General features: G+C 44.2%; 1 pseudogene; it reads left to right on the top strand.

Moving 5' to 3' along the window:
• Positions 1–1,782: 1,782 nt before the first annotated feature.
• On the top strand, positions 1,783–3,326 carry LOC122705865 (annotated as a pseudogene).
• Positions 3,327–17,314: the final 13,988 nt, after the last annotated feature.

The following is a 17,314-nucleotide window of genomic DNA, read 5'->3' as shown; positions in this document are numbered from 1 at the left end:
TAACCATCTCATCCTCTGCTGCCCCTTTCTCCTTTTGCCTTCAATATTTCCCAGCATCAGGGTCTTTTCCAATGAGTTGGCTCTTCACATCAGGTGGGCAAAGTATTGGAGCTTCAGTTTCAGCATCAGTCCTTCCAATGAATGAATATTCAGGGTTGACTTCCTTTAGGTTTGATTGGTTTGATCTCCTTGCTATCGTAGGGACTCTCAGGAGTCTTCTCTAGCACCACAGTTCGAAAGCATCAATTCTTCGGCACTCAGCTTTCTTTATGGTCCAGCTCTCACATCTGTACATGACTACTGGAAAAACCATAGCTTTGTGACTGTACTCTGTTGGCAAAGTGATGTCTCTGCTTTTTGAAATGCTGTCTAGGTTTGTCATAACTTTTCTTCTAGGGAGCAAGCGTCTTTTAATTTCATGGTTGCAGTCACTGTCTGCAGAGATTTTTGGAGTCCAAGAAAATTCAATTTTTATTTAGCCTTGCACTATGTAATAATGTCTGTAGAACCATGGATTGATGTGCTTGTACAAGCTTTTCTAATTTGCATTAAGATTACTAGAATAAGAGTTTTTTTATCCTGTGTCACTGAGTCTCATAGTTGAATCGGCAGTAGAGTAAATTCAAGTTAAATCAAGGTATTAAAAATGATATATACATATCCTAAGTAGTTTATCCTAACTTCAAATATTGTTTCATGTGAACAATGGACTTCTCTTTGAGTGTGGCATTGTGTTAGTTTCCTAGAGCTGTCATAACCAAGTACCGCAAACAGAGCAGCTTAAACAAGAGAAAGGCAGTCTGAGAGTCTGGAGGCTAGAAACCCAAGACGAAGGTGTCAACAGAATTGGTGAGTGAGAATCTGTTCATGCCTTCTCTGAGCTTCTGATGGTTTGCAGACACTCTTGGGTAACCTTGACTCCTACACACGTCATCCCAGTCTCTCCTTTCATCTCTCCCCCAGAAATGCCTGTGTCCAGATTCCCCCTTCATAAGGACACCAGTCATATTGGATTAGGAGCCCATCTTACTCCAGTATGTAAACTTACTCATCTTACTTTAACTAATTATATCTGGAATGACCCTATTTCCAAATAAGGTCCCATTCTGAGGAAGTAGAGGTTAGGATTTTAGCAAATGTTTTTTGAGGGGGGGCAAAATTCTCCACGGCACAGATATATTAACCAGAATTTTATGGTATCTAGCTTAAACTGCATCCAAAGTGCATTGCCCACAATTTCCAAAGTCAAATTCTTTAAAATGGGATCAGAATTCAGACCCTTGGATATAAATCTGAGTGTGAAACCTTCTAGGATTTTATTCCTTTTCCCTACTGGTTTTATAGCTGTCTTCCTGCCCACCAAACTCAACAACAAAATTTATGATATCATTCTTGAGCAATTTACCTTTGCCATCTTTCTTTAAGGCATTCAACTTGATTTGCACATAACTTGGGCTTTTTTTTTTTTCTTTTCCTACTGATATTTCATTGATTTACATGATATTTACTTGTGTCACATATGTCCAATAAGAAACAAAATTGGCACAGCCTGGTTTGAGAACAAGCTGAGGCCTCTTGGTGAGCATGCCATGACCCCGGTGACAATGGAAGTCTGTGGGTGGATGAGTGAGTATTCCTAGGGATGCAAATGTCAATCAACAAAAATGGTGGAGAAGGGCATGGAGTCTGCTCGTGGATCTCTGAGACCCACAAATGGAGAGCCTCTGCTCTGGCGGCGGCACCCAGTGGCTGGGCTGCCCTCACCACGCCACAGAGTGAATATATGAATATATGAAGTTACAGCGGAAGCACTATGGATATCACTTGGATTACCATGAGAAAAAGAGGAGAGAAGGAAGGTCAAGAGGCTCATGAATGTTCAAAGGAGGCAAAAAAAGATGTTTGGTCTGAAAGCTAAGCTCTACCATGCATAGCTCCATGTTGAGAAAATACACATGAAAAAGATGCATGAAAAGAGAAACAGCCAAACAGAAGCATGATAAAAAGACTCCACAGAGAATAGCACCTATATAACCACTGGGCAGAGAGGGACAGTCTCGAGCTAATGTACTTTCCAATATGATTAAACAAAAATGAAACAGAAAGTGGGAAAATGGAAGTCTCTCTGCCCAAAGTTCTCGCCTAGGGAGACACAGAAGTATGAAAAGTTATTTGAATGGAAAGACAAAGAAGAAAGCCTAGAAGAGGATGGTTACAAACACTGCTTTGCTGGACATGGCTTTACTCGAAAACTACCTGAATATGAAAGATTCATTAGGCCAATGGGATTATGTTTCAAGAAGGCCCATGTGACACATGCTGAACTGAAAGCCCCTTTTGCCTGCCAGCACTTGGTGTAAAGAAGAATCCCTCATCCCCACTGCATGCACCTTTGGGTGTTCTTACCAAAATGTCAGGGATTAGTCACTCAGTAGTGTCTGACTTTTTGCGGCCCCATGGACTGTAGCCCACCAGGCTCCTCTGTCCATGGGATTCTCTAGGCAAAAATACTGGAGTGGGGTGCCATTTCCTCCTCTAGGGGACCTTCCCAACTGTACATAAAGGAGACTTCATTAATGTGCACTAGAGGATACCCCAGGTTAACTGTCATAGAAAACTGTCTCTCGAGTCTCTGAATTCTGTACCAATTCTAGACCCCTGGTTGGCCAATTACTTGCTTCTTTATTTAGGTTTTAAGGTGAGTGACCTGGGGCTATTCATTTCCATCAACATGATTGCAAATCGAAAGGCACAGTTGAAATGTCTATTTTTCTTGCTATCCTCAGAAGATATTGCTGCAAATCTACTCTGTGACTCTCATTCTTTTCAGCTTACAAAACAAATAGCTTATTATTTTTTGCCACCTGTGTCTTATAATAAAGCAGTGCTGAAAAATTAAATAGAAGAAAGTTCAGTTGCCATATAGGCTATGAAAATGATTTGCTGTTGGTGATTTTTAAGCTTGATTCTAAATAGATTTACAAAGAAGGGCACTTGGAAGATTTGTTCAAATTTTGCTATTTAAGGTATCTTGAAATTATAGGCTCACTCTCCCTAAAATTTCAAAAAGTGTAGAGCTTAGGCTCTTAAGGGTATAGCAGTGATAAAAGCTTTCATAGTCATTTCTAAAAAGCAACACTTCATAGTTACCAAAGGTGCTGTTATTGAGGCGAATGTGAATGAATTGGGCCTTGTGACACAAGGAGGCAAAGTCATTTGGGAAAAATATTCCCAGGTTACCAGCAGTCCTGAAAATGATGGATTCATACATGCAGTCTTACTGGTTTAACAGCAGTTACATACAAAGAACTTCTTGTAATTATTGAAGGCTACACACCAATCAAGACACCATTACTCATATTTCTGAATTGTACCAACCGGCCTTACATGTCTACAGTCATCAAGAAAACTATTTATTCCACTGTTAAAAAGGAAAAAAAAAAGCAACATTAAAATAGCTTAATTTAAAAAAAAACTGAGAAAATGGGGAGTTCAGTGAAATGGATATTGGGTAAAGGAACGTCTACTGTGTATAACTGTTGAAAAAGTGTGTAACCCCTCTAATCCATCTCATCACCAATGGGATATGCACCATACTTTGTAAAAGACTGTCATTTAGGCATTGATTTACACATTTTTGAAGTTTATAAGTATTTATGTAGAACCAGGTCTGTGCTGAGTGCTGGAGGCCAAGACAAATGATTAAAGCTTAGTTTTGTACCCTCTGTGAAGTGGAGGAGAAAGTGCCAGTGGGTGGAAATTTCTTTCAATGCATTTCCCAGAGCCATGGAAGGTTTTTGGAACTAGATTTAGAAAGAATGTAATGGTATTAGTCAGACTTTCACAAAGAAACAGAACCAATAAGATAGAAGACATATCATGGATGCAAATATATATTTCTTTATTTTAATTAACTAATTTCAAGAAATGGGTTCATGTAATGACAGAGGCTAGCAAGTCCAGAATCTGCCCAGTGAGCTGGTAAGCTGGGAAGAATTAATGTTGCAGGTCAAGTCCAAGGCCATTTGCTGCAGGGTTCCCTCTTGCTCAGGGGGAGAAAGAAAGTGAAAGTGTTAGTCACTCAGTCATGTCCGTGGACTGTAGCCCACCAGGCTTCTCTGTATGTGGGATTTCCCAGGCAAGAATACTGGAATGGGTTGCCATTCCTTTCTCCAGGGGATCTTCCCCACCCAGGGATAGAGCCTGGATCTCCCACACTGCAGGCAGACTCGTTACCATCCGAGCCGCCAGGGAAGCCCAGGCTGGGTCTGTCTTGATCCCAACAAGGCTTTCAGAGGATGGGACAAGGCCCGCCCACATAAGGCAATCTGCTTCAGTCTGCTGGTTTGAATGTTAATCTCATTTTAAAAACACCTTCATGGAAATGTGCAGGATAATATTCGACCAGATACCTGAGCACCCTGACCCAACCAAGTTTACACACAAAATTAACCAGTAATAACATGACAGCCACCCACTGTCTTACTCCCTCAAATTCCTCTCCTTTGCATCTTGTCCTCTAACCTGGTCTCAAACAATCTTCTGCTTCTTAGCAGTCACTCATGATGAAATCCAGGTAGCCTCACAAGGCATGGGGCTCATCTCGATGTAGCCCAATTCTCTTTTCAGGTTCATCTCTCCTGCTCTTGGCTGTGCCACCATAGGGCAGCCTCCTAGGACTTCTGACCTTGTCTGGAGCCACCAACTTCTGTGACCTGGCCCATGGATGCTGTTCTCCATGCCTGGAGCGCCTTCCTCCTCTCTGACGGATAGCTTTTTAGCTCCACAGCATCTCCCTTGGGACATCTCCACAATGCCATGAAGCCCACCGAGTCTCTCCTCCCCTTGGGACTCCACAGCACGTTGTGTGCCCGCCTGTCACTGCGTGTGTCTGCTGGATCAAGACTGACATGGATGCTCTCTGTCTCCCCTACTAGAAGGGGCTCTCTGGCAGGGTGGAAGTCACATCATCTTATCCTTGCACTCTGGGCCGCCCCCACCCCCAGCCTGAAACACAGCAGGGGCTCAGGCAATAGTGATGAACGGATGGCTTGTAGAGCTGGTGTCCCTCATCACCTGTGTGGGGATCTCAGGGGTAAAGACTGAAAGAAGGAGTAAGATTCTTTCACATGTTCTATGTTCTGGCCAACTAGACCGGCAGAATCAAATACAGCCTTCCTGGATAGAGAAGTGTTTACTAGAATCTTTTGTATAAATAAGAAAAAACCTTAGTGATAGAATGACTTCCCCTTGGAGAGTAAGGGGAATTTTGGAGGGTGCCTGGGATTTGGGGAAAAGTATCTCTATCTAGCCCTTCCTAGGTCATTTTTCAGGGAATTGCCTGAACCTGATCTCTGCCTCCAGCAAGGAGGATATACTTTATTTATCAGCTATCTGATAAGTAACTGCTGAAGATCTCTATCTGCTGAAAAGGGCGCAGAACGAGGGTGACTGTGGCAGAACTGGAAGCCAAAGTATGTCCAGGCTGTGGATGTCAAGAAGTGGCTGACATCTCCTGGGAGGGACTGCTGCGTCTCATTACCATGGTTCCAAAAGGGACATTGTATGCGTGGATATGCACAGTGGTGTCTGACTTTTTGCAACCCCATGGACTGTAACCCGCCAGGCTCCTCTGTACGTGGGATTTTCCAGGCAAGAAAACTGGAGTGGGTTTTCCTCCTCCAGGGGATCTTCCCAACCAAGGGATTGAACCAACGTCTCCTGCATTGGCAGATGGTTTTTTTATCACTGAGCCACCTGGGAAGCCCAATAGGGACATTAGAGTCAGACAAAATGATTCTCTCATGCCTGAGATTGTCATTGTTTATCATGAAGATGAATAATCTGTGGGAAGCCGTGGGCAGTAAGAAGTCCTCTTCCAGGGAACTCACATACGTCATGAAATCGTTTCCAGTTTCAGAGTACTGTAGTTAGTCATTCATCAGGAAGCACTTTCTGGTAGAGCTGCAGAATAAAATGGGAATGTACTGTGAAGTCATAGGTTTGTTAATGGGCATGGAATAGACATAGCAAGCCCACTCATGAAGGACTGTAAGGAAGCGAAATTAACACATTCCCCTGCCTGAGGGGACATTTTCAAGGACTGAATAGTTTTTTAACTTTGTTTCCCCCTCCCCTCCCTGCCATCTCTGATCCATAAAAGAATCTGGCAACCACACCCTGATAAGATGGTTATTTTGAGGCACTACACTGCCATCTGCAAAATCACTGCAGATGGTGACTGCAGCCATGAAATTAAAAGACGCTCCTTGGAAGAAAAGTTATGACCAACCTAGATAGCGTATTAAAAAGGAGAGACTTTACTCTGCCAACAAAGGTCCGTCTAGTCAGGGCTATGGTTTTTCCAGTAGTCATGTATGGATGTGAGAGTTGGACTACAAAGAAAGCTGATCACTGAAGAATTGATGCTTTTGAACTGTGGTGTTGGCGAAGACTCCTGAGAGTCCCTTGGACTACAAGGAGATCCAACCAGTCCATCCTAAAGGAAATCAGTCCTGAATATTCATTGAAGGACTGATGTTGAAGCTGAAACTCCAATACTTTGGCCACCTGATGCGAAGAAGTGACTCATTTGAAAAGACACTGATGCCAGGAAAGACTGAAGACGGGAGGAGAAGGGGACAACAGAGGATGAGATGGCTGGATGGCATCACCAACTCGATGCGCATGAGTTTGAGTAAACTCGGAGTTGGTGATGGACAGGGAGGCCTGAGGGGCTGCAGTCCATGGGGTCGCAAAGAGTTGGACACGACTGAGCGACTGAACTGGACTGACACTGCCATCTTCTCTGTCGGCCTGCTCCTGAATAAAGTCCCTTTCTGATTCCAACACCTGTTTCAGATTCACTGATTATCTTGCAGCAAGCAGAATGAGCTTGGACTTGGTAACATCAGTAACATAAGGAAACATAAGGGAAATTAAATAGATATTCTTCTTTAGGCTTCAGAGACAAAGCAGAGCAGGCCTTTGACCTTGCTTCTAATCTTCCTGGATGCTGCCCTGACTTTGAGTTCCCTGACTGCCTGCTGTGAGTGCAAGCCTTAAGACACAGTAGGGGTCAAACAGGGGATAAATCTTGAGATTGTTAAACCCCTGGAGGGGGTCTGGCCAACCAAGCCCCAGGATGAACAACATTCCAAATTTTACAAGACAAAGACCTTAACATGAAACCAGAGCTGCAGTTTGCTTTGAGACTGACGGTGCAGTCAGTTCAGCTCAGTCACTCAGTCGTGTCCAACTCTTTGCGACCCCATGAACTGCAGCACTTCAGGCTTCCCTGTCCATCACCAACTCCTGGAGCTTGCTCAAACTCATGTCCATTGAGTCGGTGATGCCGTCCAGCCATCTCATCCTCTGTTGTCCCCTTCTCCTCCTGCCCTCAGTCTTCCCTGGCATCAGGGTCTTTTCAAATGAGTCAGTTCTTCACATCAGGTGACCAAAGTATTGGAGTTTCAGCTTCAGCATCAGTCCTTCCAATGAATATTCAGGACTGATCTCCTTTAGGATGGACTGGTTGGGTCTCCCTACAGTCCAAGGGACTCTCAGGAGTCTTCTCCAACACCACAGTTCAAAAACATCAATTCTTCGGTGCTCAGCTTTCTTTATAGTCCAACTCTCACATCCACACATGACTACTGGTAAAACCATAGCCTTAGCTAGATGGACCTTTGTTGGCAAAGTAATGTCTCTGCTTTTTAATATGCTATCTAGGTTCGTCACGACCTTTCTTCCAAGGAGTAAGTGTTGTAGCCACGCATTCTGGGAAACAAACTCACGCAGAAGGACGATGCAGATAGTGAAGTGCAGTTTACGACACCAGCAGGCCCAAGGCGGAGTCTCCTCTTAGCCAAGGGCCCCGACCAGCATTTGTGAAAATTTTTTATACCCTGTGTGTACGGCCGGAACCCACCACCCCAAATTCCTTGAGACTTACATAAACAAAGGAAGGGTAAATACAATCACAATAACCCCATCATTCATGCGTTATGTGTAACAGTTATGTGTACAAACAGTTAATAATCAATAAGCCCGAGGTTACATTCCAAACAGTCAATAATCAATAAGCCTGAGGTTACTTTCCGATAGATACAGAAAAATTTACGAGCTGTCTGGAGGCAGGGGTGATCAGTGTATGTTTTCTGCTAGGCAATGAGTAAGCTGGATATGATCTTCAAGGTTTCCCTGTCCAGAGGGGGTCTTATCCTTCTATTGTAGTTTCCATAGGCGCTAAGCACAGAGCTCAGAGTCCATTGGAGACGTGGCCGAGCACGATCAGTGTGGACAGGCCTAAGATGGAGTCCAGGCCCTGTGAATTCCTTCTTCATAAGTATCTTTTAATTTCATGGCTGCAGTCACCATCTGCAGTGATTTTGAAGCCCCCTAAAATAGTCTGTCACTGTTTCCACTGTTGCCCCATTTTTTGCCATGAAATGATAGGACCAGATACCATGATCTTAGTTTTTTGAATGTTGAGTTTTAAGCCAACTTTTTCACTCTCCTCTTTCACTTTCCTCAAGAGGCTCTGTAGTTCTTCTTCACTTTCTGCCATAGGGTGGTGTCATCTGCGTATCTGAGGTTATTGATATGTCTCCTGGCAAACTTGATTCCAGCTTGTGCTTCATCCAGCCTGGCATTTCTCATGATGTACTCTGCATATAAGTGAAATAAGCAGGGTGACAATATATAGCCTTGACCTACTCTTTCCCTGATTTGGAACCAGTCTGTTGTTCCATGTCCAGTTCTAACTGTTGCTTCTTGACCTGCATACAAGTTTCTCAAGAGGCAGGTAAGGGGGTCTGGTATTCCCATTTCCATCTCTTTCAGAATTTTACACACTTTATTGTGATCCATACAGTCAAAGGCTTTGGCATAGTCAATAAAGCAGAAATAGATGTTTTTCTGGAACTCTCTTGTTTTTTTGATGAGCCAAAGGATGTTGCCAATTTGATCTCTGGTTCCTCTGCCTTTTCTGAATCAAACTTGAACATATGTAAGTTCAAAATTCACATACTGTTGAAGCTTGGCCTGGGGAATTTTGAGCATTTCTTTGCTAGCATGTGAGATGAGTTTAATTGTGCAGTGGTTTAAACATTCTTTGACATTGCCATTCTTTGGGATTGGAATGAAAACTGACCTTTTCCAGTTCTGTGGCCGCTGCTGAGTTTTCCAAATTTGCTGGCATGTTGAGTGCAGAACTTTCACAGCATCATCTTTGAGGATTTGAAATAGCCCAACTGGAATGCCATCACCTCTATTAGCTTTGTTCGTAGCAATGCTTCCTAAGGCCCACTTGACTTCACATTCCAGGATGTCTGGCTCTAGGTGAGTGATCACACCATCGTGGTTATCTGGGTCATTAAGCTCCTTTTTGATAGTTCTTCTGTGTATTCTTGCCACCTCTTCTTAATATCTTCTGCTTCTGTTAGGTCCATACCATTTCTGTCCTTTATTGTGCCCATCTTTGCATGAAATGTTCCCTTGGTATCTCTAATTTTCTTGAAGATATCTCTAATCTTTGCTATTCTATTGTTTTCCTCTATTTCTTTGCACTGATCGCTGAGGAAGGCTTCCTTATCTCTCCTTGCTATTCTTTGGAACTCTGCATTCAAATGAGTATATCTTTCCTTTTCTCCTTTGCTTTCGATGCAGATGATGCAGACTGAAGACAATTTCAGTTTGCAGCCTGGAATTAAAAGCGGGAACCTCAAACTGCAATTTTTGAAGTCCACAGAACGGACCTTTTCCCTGGTACCTTTTCCCACTTGGGACTCCAAATGTTCTGTGTCCTGGGACTTTCCAGCACCGTTTAAGTCTGTGTGCTAAGTCACTCAGTTATGTCCAACTCTTTATGCCTGTATGGACTATAGTCCACCAGGCTGCTCCGTCCATGGGATTTTCCAGGCAAGAATACCTGTGTAGGTTACTTCCTCCAGGGGATCTTCCTGACCCAGGGATTGAACCCACATCTCTTATGTCTCCTGCACTGACAGGTGGATTCTTTACCAGTAGTGCCACCTGGATATTGGTTAAAACCCAATTTGGTGATGTATCCTCTGCTCTTTCTATTTCTCTTTTTCTTTTAATGTTAGTATACTGAAAGTAAGCTAGATGATTCTCTAATAAACATTGGTATTATTTATTAGTATATAAGAGTGACTTTTTTTGTTAACAAATCCTTTGAACCTGAGATGAAAGTGAAAACTTTCTGCAAAACAGGGTGATCATTCTGCTTGGTGATCTCACCTGGGGCTTGGGCTCCTTTTTTGCTGTTGGTTTGTCATCCCTGTGCTATTTGTTTTCCTTGAAGGCATGTCCAAGATGGCTCACCATCACATCCATGTTGTAGTTACTGGGATGGGGAAAAGGAAAATGGAAGCAACACCCTTTTTTCTTAAAGAAACCTGGAAATTGTATACATTCTTAAGTGTAAATGGAGAAGGAAATGGCAATCCATTCCAGTATTCTTGCCTGGAAAATTCCATGGACAGAGGAGCCTTGTGGGTTACAGTCCATGGGAATCGCAAAATGTTGGACACAACTAAGTGACTAACTTTCTTTCTTTTAAGTGTAAATCCCAGTAGTCAGGATTATCCCCAAGACCAGCTGCTAGCTGCAGGGAGGCTTGGATAGTCCATCTAATATTTCTGATCACCAATTTGGTGTGTGTGTTTTCCCCACATCACCAAGAAGTTCTGCTACACCAGCTAGGTGTAGTACAATTCAACTCAATTCTATCCATCACCACTCCCTTTCTGCAGCTGGAACAGTGGGTAGCTCTCTTTCTGACCTTCAGCAGGGGTTGTTGTTCAGTCGCTCAGTCTGGTCTGACTCTTTGCAACTCCAAGGACTGCAGCACGCCAGACTTCCCTGTACTTCACCATCTCCCAGAGTTTACTCAAACTCTTGTCCATTGAGTCGGTGATGCCATCCAACCATCTCGTCGTCATCTGTAGTCCCCTTCTCCTCCTGTCTTCAATCTTTCCTAGTATCAGGGTCTTTTCTAATGAGTCAGTTCTTCACATCAGGTGACTTAAGTATTGATGCTTCAGCTTCAGCACCAGTCCTTCCAGTGAATATTCAGGACTGATTTCCTTTAGGATGGACTGGTTTGATCTCCTTGCAGTCCAAGGGACTCTCAAGAGTCTTCTCCACAGTTCAAAACCACAGTTCAAAAGCATCAGTTCTTTGATGATCAGCCTTCTTTATGGTCCAACTCTGACATCCGTACATGACTACTGGAAAAACCACAGCTTTGACTAGACAGACCCTTGTCAACAAAGTCATGTCTCTCCCTTTAATACACTGTCAGGTTGGTCATAGCTTTTCTTCCACGGAGCAAGTGTCTTTTAATATCATGGCTGCAGTCACCATCTGCAGTGATTTAGGAGCCCAAGAAAATAAAATCTGTCATTGTTTCCATTGTTTCCCCATCTATTTGCCTTGAAGTGATGGGGCCAGATGCCATGATATTTGTGTTTTGAATGTTGAATTTTAAGCCAGCTTTTTTACTCTCCTCTTTCACCTTCATCAAGAGGCTGTTTAGTTCTTCTTCTCTTTTTGCCACAAGAGTGGTGTCATCTGCACGTCTGAGGTTATTGATATTTCTCCCCACAATCTTGATTCCAGCTTGTGTTTCATCCAGCGCAGCATAAGCAGGGTGACAATATACAGCCTTGACATGCTCCTTTCCCAATTTGGAACCAGTCTGTTGTTCCATGTCTGGTTCTAGCTGTTGCTTCTTGACCTGTATACAGGTTTCTCAGGAGGCAGGTAAGGTGGTCTGGGTATTCCCATCTCTTGAAGAGGAAGAAGTAAATAAGCCTACACATCATTATGTGGATCAAGAATTGTCATGATCCACACAATCAAAGACTTTAGTGTAGTCAATGAAACAGAAGTAGATGTTTTTCTGGAACTCTCTTGCTTTTTCTATGATCCAACAGATGTTGGCAATTTGATCTCTGGTTCCTCTGCCTTTTCTAAATCCAGCTTGTACATCTGGAAGTTCTCAGTTCACATATCATTGAAGCCCAGCTTGGAGGATTTTGAGCATTATCTTGCTAGCATGTGAGATGAGTGCAATTGTGGGGTAGTTTGAACATTCTTTGGCATTGCCTTTCTTTGCAGTTGGAATGAAAACTGACCTTTTCCAGTCCTGTGAGTCTGATACAAGTCCAGTCCTTACGAGTTTGTTGTGATTTTTAGTCCCAGTTTTTAGAGATAAGAACACTGAGATGCAGAGGTGAAGGCACAGTCACACAAACAGTAGGTGATGTAGCTGGGATACATGATTGCATCTGTCTGTCCACACTCTGTCCCTCCCACATTTCCCTCTTAATACCCCACACTGTAATTGTCAAGTATGTTGATGAATGAGCAGGGTCAGAATTATGATAAAAGATTCCCTCTTTACAGGGCATATGCTACAGCTCAAATTGCATCAAAACTTTCCCCAAATCTTAGCAAGAAGAGAGAGGGCATTCTATGAGCATCTTGTGTGTGATCAGTTCATGCAGGAGCCCAGAGAAGGTGGTTATTCATTCATTCATTAGACAAATATTTTTTGAGGACCTACTACGTGCCAGATACCGAAGTGCTATGGAAAGAGCCGTGAACAAGATAGACCAGACTCTGGTCTCATGGAAATAGCATTCTAGTGGCAAGAGAACAAGTAAAATTCACATGATGTAATGGAGCAAAACAAAGCTGCTTAAGGAGAACTTGCTTTCCGAGGTCCTCTAAGTGTCAGACCCTGGGTGGAATGCAGTCATCAACTTAAGGAACTTGGTGTCTGTGCCCAAGGAGCTCCTGGTCTTGGGAAGACAGACTTCAGGGGAGTAAATAAGCCCACACATCATTATGTAACTGGATTGTGATAAGTGCAATGGAGGGAAATGACACAGTACTTTCAGAAAGAAGGAAGGGGGGTTTAATATAGCTGGTGTCGCAGTCAGCTCCGGCTACTAGAACAGAATGCCATCAAGTCAGGGACTCAGCCTAGGACCTTATTAGTCACAGTTCTGGAGGCTGAAAGTTCAAGATCGGGATATCAGCATGGTTGGGTTCTAATGGGAGCCCTCTTGCTGGTTTGCAAATGGCTGCCTTCTTGCTGTATCTTCACCAGGCTGGGTATGGGATAGGCAGAGAGGCAGAGGCAGAGAGAGAGAGAGAGAAAGAGGGGAAAACTCCCTCTCTTGTCTCTTCTTATAATGGCTAATCCCTTCATGAAGGCTCCTCCGTCATAACCTAATCACCACCCAGAGGCTTCACCTCCTAATACCATCACATTGAAAGAGAAAGTTTAGGTCTTCAGCACATGAACATTTTCAACACATGAATTTGGTGGGAGTGGTGGGCGGGTACAAGCAGGCAGTTCATAATAGCTGGGATGGCCAAGAGGAACCCTCTCAAGATGGCATTGTTGCTGAAGGATAAGAATTTCCTAGATAGAAGAGGGAAGAAATAAGGGACAGGTCAGGAAAGGTTGAAAGAGAAGGTGGCCTAGGAGTTGGGTGCTGAAGGGTAAGTTGTCCACATATGGAGGAACAGGAGGGAAGGCAGTCCTAGCAAGGAGGACAGTGAGGGTAGAGGTGGGAAATTCTGGCTGGGAGTGGGGGTCGGGAAGCAGGAAGTGATGGGAGGAGAAGACCGAGGCCAGAGATGACTTAGGACATGCTCAGCTACATGCCTAAGAGCCAAGAGGACTTTTTGAGTTCATCTTGGGGCTTCATGAAGCCGTTGCTCTTGATTTTAATGGAAATGGGCATAAATTATTCACAGGTTACAGCTGAGATTTGTTCAGTGCTACATAAGAAATAAGAAAAATAATGTTCACTGAGCACTGACCACAGGCTGAGAAGTGGAAACAAGCTGCTTACTCTTTGGGTGAAAGGTTTGTGGCTGCTGGGGATGCAGGGATGATGCTGACAGGTCCTGGGACCTTCTGTCACCTTCCTGCCTCACGATGGATAGACACCTGCAGTCCCCTTGGCCAGGGAGCTCTTGGTCATCACCTCCTATATTTGATTTCCATTTACTCTCAGGTCTGGGGGGCACAGCTGCTTCTCTCGAAGTTTCCCTGAGCCCCCAGTCTAAAGCAGCTGCTACCTCTACCATCCTGGTTCTCTCTCATATTACCCTATTTTTAAAAAAATCTTCCTTGTGCTTCTCATATTTTGAGATGTTTTGATACATGTGTGTGTCTCATGCTCACTCTTCCACTAAACGGCACACTTCATAAAGAGAGGGGACATTTGTCCTGTTCATCCCCCAACCCCAGTCTGACTGAGCGCCTGGCATATAGCAGTAATGAAATAAAATGAGCTAGGGACTGGGACCCTGGAGAGAAGTTCTACAAGTGATTGGCCATTTACTCTTCACAGCAACCTAAAGAGAGAGTATTATTGCTAACTGTGGAAATCGATGCCCACGGTCACACAGTTTGTAGAGGTGGAGCTAAGTCCAAGTTCAGGATTCTTCCTCTGAGTGACTTGACAGGCTCTCAGACATCACCATGCACCTCTCACAGGCTGTGTGTACCCAAAGAAGAGCACACACACCCGCATGTGAGCATGCTCTATTTTTTTTTTTTTTTCTCAAAGCTAGCTCCTTTGTTCCAAGGACTCAATTCAATCTTGCCCCTCCCTTGTGTTAACCAAGGTTTCACCATGCACGTGGTGTTCATCAGCTGTGAATCTCAGTTTTACAGGCATCCCTGCCACGATCCTCCTCTGAAACGAAAAGTACTTTGTTCAATGTAGGAAGATGCTCAGATAATTCAGAGCTGCATGAACATGAAATATTGATAATTACATTGTGCACATCTCAGAAAGTATTACATGTTACTGCCAAAAAACCCATACCAAGATTCACGTACCAAGTGATTTTTATGGGGGTTGCAGGGCAGAACTTGTGTATTAGTCAATTTCCCCTAAAATGTAAATCACTGGCAAAGCAGCTGAAACCCCAGAACCCTCAGGAAGTGCCATGAAAGCCCATAGCTATTTTCAGTATCTTTGAAGACATGATAGAAATTGTACATTTCCCTGCAATCTGGCTGCCAGTCCTGGTGGTTCTCAGCTCTGGGCTGGCATGATAACATTCTCTATGGCATCTTTTCTAACTCCTTCTCTCTTTGCAACCATGCTTTTGGGAAAAATTTTGCTTTACTAAATTAACTAGTGTTAAAAAATGCGTTTGTTTTCTGGGTTTCTGTTTATCGTAAACACAGAAAAGAGCTTGTTAGAACTTTGGATCAGAGGAAATGACAAGATAACGACAGTCCTGGGCCACAGACCTTTCCAGGAAATTCCGTGATCCTCAGCGCTCTGGGAAGAGAGGGCAGTTGTGTAACACAACAAGCCACGGGTCAGTGACCTCCAGGGCTGATTCCCCAGTGGCTGAGCAGTAAAGAGCCCGCCTGCAGTGCAGGAGATGCCGGAGACACGGGTGTGTTCCCTGGGCTGGGAAGATCCCCTGGAAACCCATTCCAGTACTCTTTCCTGGAAGAACTGGGAAGATCCCCTGACAACCCACTCCAGCATTCTTGCCTGGAGAATTCCATGGACAGAGGAGCCTGGCGGGTTACAGTCCATGGGGTCTCAAAGAGTTGGACATGACTGAAGCAATTGAGCACACATTTGTGCTAAAGACCCTGTGGCCTCAAAGCATGTGGAATATTCCCTCTCTGGCCCTTTGTAGAGGAGTTTCCTGACACCTACTTTAAGTGGCAAAACCTGAGGCAACTTTAGTCCACTGAGTGTGATATTCACGTCTTTGCAGACATGTTAGTGTGTTTAATTATGGAAGGAGGTCCAGAACACTCTTCACTGTTCCTTAGTGTATGGCATGTATGACATATTACTGTCTTAATATCCAAGCATCCTGGAACATGTCTGGCATCAGGGTTTCAGACAGAGGAATGTCGACTCACGATAGCTAACACTTTCTCTGTGCTCTCAAGCAGCGGTCCCTAAACTCTCTGGCGCCAGGGACTGGTTTCATGGAAGACAATGTTTCCATGGACCAGGGTCGGGGAGATGGTTTCAGGATGATTCAAGCACATTTTTTGTGCACTTTATTTCTATTATTATTACATCTGTTGCACTCAGATCATTAGGTATTAGATCCTGGAGGTTGGGGACCCCTGCTCTAAGGCAGTTAGTCTTATCTCAGGCAACTCTCCCAGGTAAGTCATACTACAATCCCTCTTTGAACATGAGAACACTGAAATAAGGGAAGTTACCATGCCCAGGGAACAGACAGCAGGGTGAGACCCTACCCCCCACTCCACCTCCACGGCCTGTGCTCCTGTCTCCCCACTGATGGCTTCTCCCAAATGGCCGTTTCTGATCTAGCCAGGGATGTGCTGGGGCTTAAGGAGAGGAAATGTGAGCTTTGAGGTCAGCTGCACCTGGCCATACCTCTTGCCTGGCGTGTGACCATAGGCAAACATATCACCTCTCCAGCTTTCTTCTCTGCAGCATGGAAGCAATAAGAAGTCACCGTATGGGCTGTTGTAGGGCTGGCTGATATTGATAGTCATGGTAGCTCACACTGACATGGAATTACCGTATGTCCAGCATGGTTCAAAGCCATTCACATCCATTCACTCAGTCATCATAACAACCCGGGATCTGGGTACAGCTGTTAATCCTATTTACAGATGAGAAACCTGACACTCTGACCTGTCCACAGTCACTCCTTGGTAAGAAGTGAAGCCACGATGTGAAACCCAGGCGTGTGCTCTAGGCTCCATGCCCATAGCAACCATTCTCTGGTCACAAACAGACCACTGTTAGAAACCTGAGCCTCCATCAGCCCTTTCCTGGAATGGGGACCATTGCCATGCCTTCCAGGATTACATGTGATACTCCGTGTAAAAGGGCATGGTGCATAGAAATTCAGCACAAGTTAGTCAGTTCAGTTCAGTTGCTTAGTTGTGTCCGACTCTTTGTGACCCCTTGGACTGCAGCACGTCTGGCTTCCCTGTCCATCACCAACTCCCGGGGTTTACTCAAACTCATGTCCATTGCATCAGTGATGCCATCCAACCATCTCATCCTCTGTCGTCCCCTTATCCTCCCACCTTCGATCTTTCCCAGCATCAGGGTCTTTTCAAATTAGTCAGTTCTTCCCATCAGGTGGCCAAAGTATTGGAGTGTCAGCTTCAACATCAGTCCTTCCAATGAGTATTCGGGACTGATTTCCTTTAGGATGGACAGGTTGGATCTCCTTGCAGTCCAAGGGACTCTCAGAAGTCTTCGCCAACACCACAGTTCAAAAGCATCAATTC

The sequence above is a fragment of the Cervus elaphus genome, chromosome 12 (assembly GCF_910594005.1).
Source record: "Cervus elaphus chromosome 12, mCerEla1.1, whole genome shotgun sequence".
Taxonomy (NCBI): Eukaryota; Metazoa; Chordata; class Mammalia; order Artiodactyla; family Cervidae; genus Cervus; species Cervus elaphus.
Note: the sequence above shows the minus strand (reverse complement) of the source record. Positions and strands in the feature narration are given on the sequence as shown.